The sequence below is a fragment of the Arachis ipaensis genome, chromosome B02, assembly GCF_000816755.2.
Source record: "Arachis ipaensis cultivar K30076 chromosome B02, Araip1.1, whole genome shotgun sequence".
Lineage (NCBI taxonomy): Eukaryota > Viridiplantae > Streptophyta > Magnoliopsida > Fabales > Fabaceae > Arachis > Arachis ipaensis.
Genome location: NC_029786.2, coordinates 91,271,360 through 91,280,851, shown reverse-complemented (window position 1 = coordinate 91,280,851; position 9,492 = coordinate 91,271,360). Strand labels below are relative to the sequence as shown.

General features: G+C 34.8%; 1 long non-coding RNA gene across 1 annotated transcript; it reads left to right on the top strand.

Moving 5' to 3' along the window:
• On the top strand, window positions 6,060-6,670 carry LOC110268978. The gene is made up of 2 exons (XR_002357782.1): window positions 6,060-6,100; window positions 6,327-6,670. It is a non-coding gene; the product is annotated as an uncharacterized LOC110268978 (long non-coding RNA).

Here is a 9,492-nt window from a genome sequence, read left to right as displayed (position 1 = left end):
TTTTGTGCCAGTTTGGGCGTTCAATTCTGGTTTTGGCTCCTTTTCTGGCGCTGGACGCCAGGTTTGTGCAGAAAGCTGGCGTTGAACGCCAGTTTACGTCATCTATTCTTGGCCAAAGTATAGACTATTATATATTTCTGGAAAGCCCTGGATGTCTACTTTCCAACGCAATTGGAAGCGCGCCATTTCGAGTTCTGTAGCTCCATAAATTCCACTTTGAGTGCAGGGAGGTCAGAATCCAACAGCATCAGCAGTCCTTCTTCAACCTCTGAATCTGATTTCTGCTCAAGTCCCTCAATTTCAGCCAGAAAATACCTGAAATCACAGAAAAACACACAAACTCATAGTAAAGTCCAGAAATGTGAATTTAACATAAAAACTAATGAAAACATCCCTAAAAGTAACTAGATCCTACTAAAAATATACTAAAAACAATGTCAAAAAGCGTATAAATTATCCGCTCATCAACGACCCAGTACACTTGCTGGTTAGTTGTGCGAAGTTGTGACAAAGAACTAAGATTATGACGTGCATATTAAGTTTTTAGCGCCGTTACCAAGGAATGAACGATCACGATTTCGTGCCCCAAGTTTTTGGCGCCGTTGCCGGGGATTGTTCGAGTTTGGACAACTGACGGTTCATCTTGTTGCTCATATTAGGTAATTTTATTTTAATTTTAAGTTTTTGTATTTACTCTTTTTATTTTCGAAAAATTTTCAAAAAAAAATTTCAAAAAAAAAATATTTTCAAAAAAAAAATTAAATTATTCTATGACTTCAGAATTTTTCAGAATGAATTCTAGAGTTTCTTTATGATCTGTTGAAGCTTGGCTGGCTGTCAAGCCATGTCTAAATTTTTGGACTGAGGCTTCCACTTATCATGGCAAGAGTCCTTGAACTCTCATCTAATCAGTTGTTATATGCCTGATTTGTATCTGCTGAAGCTTGGCTGACCATTGACCATGTCTAGTGTCTTGGACCGGAGCTTTCACTGAAAGCTTGGCTGGCTAGTGATCCATGTCTAATTCCTGGACCGGAGCTTTAGACTAACATTGCATGATTCCTAGAATTCTCATTAAAAAAATCCTTATTTTTCTTTTTCCAATTAATTTTCGAAAAATACAAAATTTTTTTTAATAAAATCATAAAAACAAAAAAATTTGATATTTCTTGTTTGAGTCTAGTGTCAATTTTTAAGTTTGGTGTCAATTGCATGCTTTTAATTTTCACTACAAGAAAAAAGGCATATGGCCACGCTTTTTTCTTGCCACGCTTTAAAAGTGTGGCCAAAAGTGGTCAATGGCCACGCTTTTATGAGGGTGGCGATTGAATAGAGATTTGGCCACGTTTTTTCTTGCCATGCTTCAAAAACGTGGCGAAAAGGGTCAACGGCCACGCTTTTTGAAGGGTGGCAATTGATTAGAGAAACGGCCACGTTTTTTTCTGCCACGCTTCAAAAGCATGGCCATAGAGAAAAGAGGGACGTTTTAAAAACGTGGCGACAGGGTTTCATTACGGCCACGCTTCAAAAGCGTGGCCATATCCTGGTACTCTTTTGGCACGCTTTAAAAGCGTGGCCAAAAGGTTTTTAAAAGAAAACCCTAATAACCCGGCCCCCAACCCAGTAACTCCTGAATCCTCCTAATCACCCTCAAACTTGGCCAAAAGCTTCGATCGGGACTCTCCCACTCTCAACTCTCACCGTCACTCTCATGAATGGCAACCCTGGAAGAGCTGAGATCTCCGCCATCACCAGCACCGCCCTCGCTGCGCCGTTAGCCTCCCCTCCGCCTTGTCTCTTGTCGCCTCTGCCCTAGCATCCAACAGCGTCAGCGTCATTAGCCTCTCACTGTCTCCTCGTCGTCTCCTTGTCGTTTACGCGCCAGCGTCGTCGTTTCGCCGCTCTCCTGCAATCTTCCTGCTCTGGCCACCATTGCCTTCCTTGTCGTTCGTGTTTGGACAGAATGAAAACGGTAATGGAAGAAAGCGAAGAGAAGGACGGTGCTTCAGTGTGTGTGTGGCGGTAGCTCCTCACTCTTCAACCTTGTTTCTCTTTTCAATTTCTCTCAGGTAACGCTTCTTCTTCCTCTTCGCCACGTTTTCATGTGAATTCTCGTCTTTAATTGTAACTGCAATCCCTCACAGTCTCTCATATCATACTTGCAATAGCTTAGCTGGTTTCCGCATCTTTCTAGGGTTTTCAGAAACGATTCCCGATCTGAATGTTTTCCATTATTAATATTAAAAAAGGACGATTTTGTGTGCTCTCTCAGCAATGGTAGCTGCAAGTAAGTATCTTTACTTATGAGCTTCGAGATTGAACCTATTATCTAAATTTATCGGTTGAAAAGTTCTTTAATGATTTATCTCAATTTTGCATTTCATAGTTGCAGTTGCTGTCACTTTCAATAATCTCATAATCAGAATTCCGATACCTTATATCAATTTACCATACTATTTTGATGGTTTCTTGTTCTAGTTTCCTTGGAGTAGGGGAATGCTTGACAATAGCCATAGTTGCTTCTTAAGCATGATTAGCTTATATTTCACTTTTACTTAACTGAGAAATCAAATATAAGTCGACGTATTTCTATGTGCTCATGCAGATTGTTTGAGCTGTATGGTAATGAAACAAAAATGAAGCTATTGGCCAAAGAACTGGCCCCTCTGCAGAATATCGGTTCTCAAAACTGCATTACTTTTAGTGTTGATAGATCTAAATTTGCCACCGGTGGTTCAGTAAGTATCGCTTTGAAATCCATTCGATTCAATTGTGTTTCTTTGTTGTGTGGCATTTCTAGCGTTCGTTTCTAGAGTTTGATCTTGTATGTTTGAATTCTGTCTGGAACAAGTATAGGACGGGCATATCAGAATTATGGAGTGGCCTAGCATGAACAACATTTTGGATGAACCAAGAGCACACAAATCTGTGCAGGATATGGATTTCAGGTAGATATACTCAACGAGTCAAATGGATGCATTAACCCTTGCAACCAGTAGAATAGCAATTAAAACTTAATTAGTAGCTAGTGAAATCTTATTTGGAGTTCATCCCGTGTGGTTTATTTTTTGTGCATGTTCATCCTTACCATTGATAATTTGATTATGTAGAGATATTTTTTTAACAAGTCTTATATAGTTTCATAATAAATATCTTATTCCCAATACTGATAGTAAAGCCAATTACTGACACTAATTACAAGATATATTTCCCAGTTTAATTTGCACTTTAATACATTACTTTCAGCATTGGAAAAATGTTTTTGAGATTTACGAAACTATTATTCATTTGTGCGTGGAATATTCGTGGATGAGTCCAATATTTACGCTCTCATTTGAATGACTCTACCATGTGGTTGAGAAAAGTTCTGACCAATTATATATATAGCACACACAAAAAAAAAGTACACTAGAATTACAATTTACAACTAAAAAGATTGGGTCGTGACAATACTCTGCAAAAGGTATTCAAGCTACTAAAATAGGAAAATAAACTAACTTGACTTTGGTGAAAATGAAATGAATAATGCACATGATATACATCAGCCGCAGAAAATTGCTAACTTGACTTTTAGCATTTTCTTTGCATGGAACCTTGCAGGAAATAGTTGATCATGAAACCTCCAAGATGACAAGTTAGATATATTTTGCTAGTTGCTACACATTTTCAAGTTAGTTGCAAGTTGCACTAGATTATTAAATGATTAACTAAATGTCAATCTTCATAATGTATTTTAATGAATAGATTATGCTCATACAACACTATAAAAGATTCTGCAACCTACTTTATGTTTAATTGGCAGCATGCTTACAAAAACCACATCTTCAACCAAACCAAGAGATGTATCAAGTATCATGGCAAATGAGCAGAAAATAGTAGCACCTGATTTGTGGTCATTAATGGCTGCCCTTCAATTCTCTTAAGTTGAAATTTGTAGACTGTAAATCCAGATATTCCCTTCTCTGCCCAATACTTGATCACCTGACACAACAGGGCAGAAATTTTAAATTTCACCTATAAAATAGAATGCTAATTGATCTCCATCTTTCATGTCTCACTAGTTAAAATAATCAATTAATAGGCATATGTAAATGCCATTTAATTTAATACAATCATAAAAGTAAAGCATACAAGACATAAATTAGAAACTTTGAAATATGGCAAATATCAGAAGAATTTTAAAAAGGATGCACTCCTCTTGAAACTAAAGTTGCTTACAGATTAACTTAAAAATAAATTATGTAAAGAAAACAATTTTAAGAGATTTTCTTGGTAGGTGACTATTTAAATCTTATAGTATATAATTTATTTATCCAGTTGTTATATGGATCTTTCCTAAAGTATGGGCAATACAACAAATCATGTATATTATATGCACCTTATGATTTTACTCAATCTCAAATATAGTCTCTTTCCAACATGGCAAACCTGATTGGAACTAAAGTTTGTAGGTTCAAAGACCATATAAAGTTATCTCCCCTGATATGCATGTTAGGAGTGGGGCAAAATAAAAATCAAATCCAAATCAACTTACATTGTCATTTGTTTGTGTTTCTATTTAAAACCTCTTGTATATTTTGAAGAATGTTAGGCCTGTCCTACAACCATGGTTAACTTCATCCTCTTGACTAGGTGTGATTATTTTTTGAAGTAGGAAACAGGAAAATTCATTCTGGCACTATGCAACATACATTATTTGAACTATTTGGTTGATGCACATTGCACACACCTTCAATGGCAAATTTTCTAACAACCAAGTTTTATTGGATACGACTAGGCATCTAACATCTACTTTGGATAAAGCTCATGATCATTATAAAGGACTTGACCATTAAAATTTGTTAAGAAATCAGAAAGCTACGATTTATAAATTACTCTGTTAGTTGCCTTTTGCTCCCGTATAACAAAAACTCACCTCCTTCCTATACATTATTCTCTCCATCTTAACAAAATTCTTCGTTTATAAAAAATAAAGGAATTTTTTGTGGTAAGTGGTAAGATGTGAAATTTAACTGTTTTTCGAAATTTCATTGCTGTGTGCGGACTCATAAAATATATGAAACTGGTGCCCCCTAGATGTCCAATTATAGTTAAGTATATGGTTTTAAAAAATTATTTAAAACAACTTGATTTTGGATAAACCAAATTGATTCTACCCTTATTAACACTTACAATTAGTAGTGGGGGGGAAAAAGGCATTCAAGAAGCTGCAATTCTGGATGTCTTAGCGCTGGGTTATGTGGCTGTTGGACACCTAAAAACTGTTGCTTCTCTGTTGAATGTGGTATGTTTTCCTTTTTATCCAATTTTCCCATTTCTAAGTATTTGTTTTTACTTTCGATTTTGTCAAATTTATCATGGTTTTAGTCAATGAATCTTTCTCTAAGTGTTGTTTATGTATGTTCAACTTTAATTTGTGGGAATTGGGAATTGTTTCTTTCATTAACTGTTCTGTTTCTTTGTTTATCAGTGCCTTGTATTAACTCCATCTTGTGAAGGCAGAGAAAGCTAGAAGATACATTCCAAGAGAATTCAAATTGGCTGAAGCTTTTGGGTAGGTCAAATATTGTAATTTCTCTCTTTAGATTATAAATGCAGCAATTCTTTTATGGGTTTGAGTCTTTAGGCAATTTGTAAATATTGAATCCAAGAAATGTCGTCAGTTTAGAAGACTAACTGTTGCTGACGTGAACTCAGGGATATTTTTGTTTGGTTAATTTTCAAGACTGGTAAAATCATTCTAAAATCTTTTGAATTTTGATAGGACTTGTAAATTATGTTAAACTTTGAAATTAAACAGAGGCTGCATTAATTATTACTTGATACAGAAACACTTTGGGTGGCTTCTTTCTAGCCAGCTATAAGGACAGTTCCTCCAGTGTCTTTGACGAGGTATGGTTCTGTTTTTATTCTTGCTCTTTTATCTTTTTATTTAAACGAAAATGTTAGAAAACCAATATTTTTAATAAAAAAATTGAAAATTTGGTTTATAGTGACTCAAACTCGAGACAAATTATGTTCCAACTAGTTTTAAGCAGAGGGCAATGCTGGTGGATGAGACGCACTGTCCTGCAGGTGACAATGCTTCTGATATTGATTGGTTAGATTCCTTTCTCCCTTTTGCATGGTAATTCAATGGTTCCTTTTGCCTTTTTTTTGTTTCTTTTTTGCAAAAGAAAAAAAAGCACTGAGCTTGCTTGCCAATGGGGTTATTCCTTGTTTCTTCATTGTTATGTCTTTGGTCGGTGATTGTCAGCATTTTCATTATTATGTTATGTGAAAAGGAAATGAAATCATTTTGTTGATGTTGGTGTTATTTTTTTCAGCTCCACCAAACATTGCTGGGAATCATTCTGATAGGGGGATATTGAGCTTGGTTATGTACTTGTTGGACACAAGGTTGTAAGAAAAATATAAAATACAGAAAATGAGGGACCCTGACGTGATTTTGAGACCCCAGACCTACTATTAATTTTCCATTGCTTTTGTAATTATACATGCGTTTTGCTTAGTTAGTGAATTTCGGCTGGATAGGAGGTTGAAGGGTTTTTTGTTACTGAAAAAACCTGGAAAGTTTTGTATAAGGATTAATGTATAAAATAATTATACCAAAAATTGTCACTAATTACTGTTTAATTTATCTTGTAATAAAAATTGCATATTATATTTATAGGTTTGGTAATACAAAAGGATTGAAAATAAAAAAAAAAATTTTTTTTTTAAATTTGACAAGGCTATCGCCACGCTTTTAAAGCGTTGCTGTATCTCTCTATCGCCACGCTTTTAAAGGGTGGCCGTATCTCTCGCTATCGCCAGGCTTTAAAAGCGTGGCCATATCTCCTGCTATCGCCACGCTTTAAAAGCGTGGCCGTATCTCCTGCTATCGTCACGCTTTAAAAGTGTGGCTGTATCTCTCTATGGCCACGCTTTAAAAGCGTGGCCGTGTCTCTCGCATATGGCCACGCTTTTTAAGCGGGGCAATCTGCAAAAGCGTGGCAAAAAATAAAGCGTGGCGATAGGTCACCAAAAGCGTGGCGATAGAACAACCGCCACCCTTTGATAGGCCACCCTTTCAAAAGCGTGGCAGTAGCTCAAAAAGCGTGGCGAAAAGCTATCGCCACGTTTTTTCAGCTTTTCGCCACGCTTTAAAAGCGTGGCAATAGAGCTGTTTTCTTGTAGTGTTTCCTTTAAAAATTTCGAAAACTCATGCATGTGTTCTTCATGATCTTCAAGTTGTTCTTGATGATCTTCTTTGTTTGATCTTTAATTTTTTATGTTTTGTGTCTTTTCTTATTTTTCATATGCATTTTTAATTTGTTAGTGTCTAAACATTGAAAATTTCTAAGTTTGGTGTCTTGTATGTTTTTCTTTTCTTAAAAATTTTTAAAAAACATGTTCTTGATGTTCATCTTGATCTTCAAAGTGTTCTTGGTGTTCATCTTGACATTCATAGTGTTCTTGCATGCATCTTTTGTTTTAATCCAAAAGTTTCATGTTTTGAGTCATTTAGTTGTTTTTCTCTTTCATCATTAAAAACTCAAAAAAATCAAAAAAATATCTTTCCCTTTTTATTTCATAAATTTTTGAAAATTTGATTTGACTTTTTTAAAAATTTTTAAAATCTAGTTGTTTCTTATGAGTCAAATCAAATTTTCAATTTAAAAATTCTATCTTTTTCAAATCTTTTTCAAAAAAATCAAATCTTTTTCATTTTTCCTTTCATAATTTCGAAAATTTCAAAATTTATTTTCAAAATCTTTTTCTTATTTCTATTTCATATTTTCGAAATTAATGCTAACAATTAATGTGATTGATTAAAAAAATTTTTTTAGGTTTGTTACTTGCCTAGTAAGAAAGGTTCAATCTTTAAACTCTAGAATCATATCTTTTTAGTTTCTTGTTAGTCAAGTAATTAACTTTAATTTTCAAAATCAAATCTTTTTAAATTTCTTTTTCAAATCTTTTTCAAAATAAATTTCAATCACATCTTTTTCAAATTCAATTTCAAAATCTTTTCTAACTTATTGTCTTTTCAAAATTGATTTTCAAATCCTTTTCAATTAATCTTATCTTTTTGTTTGATTCTTATCTTTTTCAAAACTACCTAACTAATTTTCTCTCTTTAATTTTCGAAAATCACTAACCTCTTTTTCAAAATTCATTTTTAATTAACTAATTGTTTTAAATTTTAATTTAATTTAATTTCAATTTTTAATTTTCGAATTTTAACTTTAATTTTTTTTATTTTACTTACTTTTCGAATTCTTCTCTTTCTCATCTCCTTCTATTTATTTATTCATCTACTAACACTTCTCTCCCACCCAAAATTCGAACCCACTCTTCTCCTCTGTGTTCGAATGCTTATCTTTCCTTCTTCCATTCTTCACTTCTTATACTTACATAAGGAATTTCTATACTGTGACATAGAGGATTCAATATTTTCTTTTGTGTTCTCTTCTTTTTCATATGAGCAGGAACAAGGATAAGAACATTCTTGTTGAAGCTAACCCTGAACCTGAAAGGAATCTGAAGAGGAAGCTAAGGGAAGCTAAAGCACAACTCTCTGGAGAAAATTTGACAGAAAATTTCGAAAAAGAAGGAGACATGGCCGAAAATAATAACAATGCAAGGAAGATGCTTGGTGACTTTACTACATCAAATTCTAATTTACATGGAAGAAGCATCTCAATCCCTGCCATTGGAGCAAACAATTTTGAGCTTAAACCTCAATTAGTTTCTCTGATGTAACAGAACTGCAAGTTTCATGGACTTCCATCAGAAGATCCTTTTCAGTTCTTAATTGAATTCTTGTAGATCTGTGATACTGTTAAGACCAATGGGGTTGATCCCAAGGTCTACAGGCTTATGCTTTTCCCGTTTACTATAAAAGACAGAGCTAGAATATGGTTGGACTCTCAACCTAAAGATAGCCCGAACTCTTGGGATAAGCTGGTCACGGCTTTCTTAGCCAAGTTCTTTCCTCCTCAAAAGCTTAGCAAGCTTTGAGTGGATGTTTAAACCTTCAAACAGAAAGAAGGTGAATCCCTCTATGAAGCTTGGGAGAGGTACAAGCAACTGACCAAAAAGTGTCCTTCTGACATGCTTTCAGAATGGACCATCCTGGATATATTCTATGATGGTCTGTTTGAATTATCTAAGATGTCATTGGACCATTCTGCAGGTGGATCCATTCACCTAAAGAAAACACCTGCAGAAGCTCAGGAACTCATTGACATGGTTGCAAATAACCATTTCATGTACACTTCTGAAAGGAATCCTGTGAGTAATGGGATGCCTCAGAGGAAGGGAGTTCTTGAAATTGATGCTCTGAATGCCATATTGGCTCAGAACAAAATATTGACTCAGCAAGTCAATATGATTTCTCAGAGTCTGAATGGATTGCAAGCTGCATCCAACAGTACTAAAGAGGCATCTTCTGAAGAAGAAGCTTATGATCCTGAGAACCCTGCAATAGTAGAGGTGAATTACATG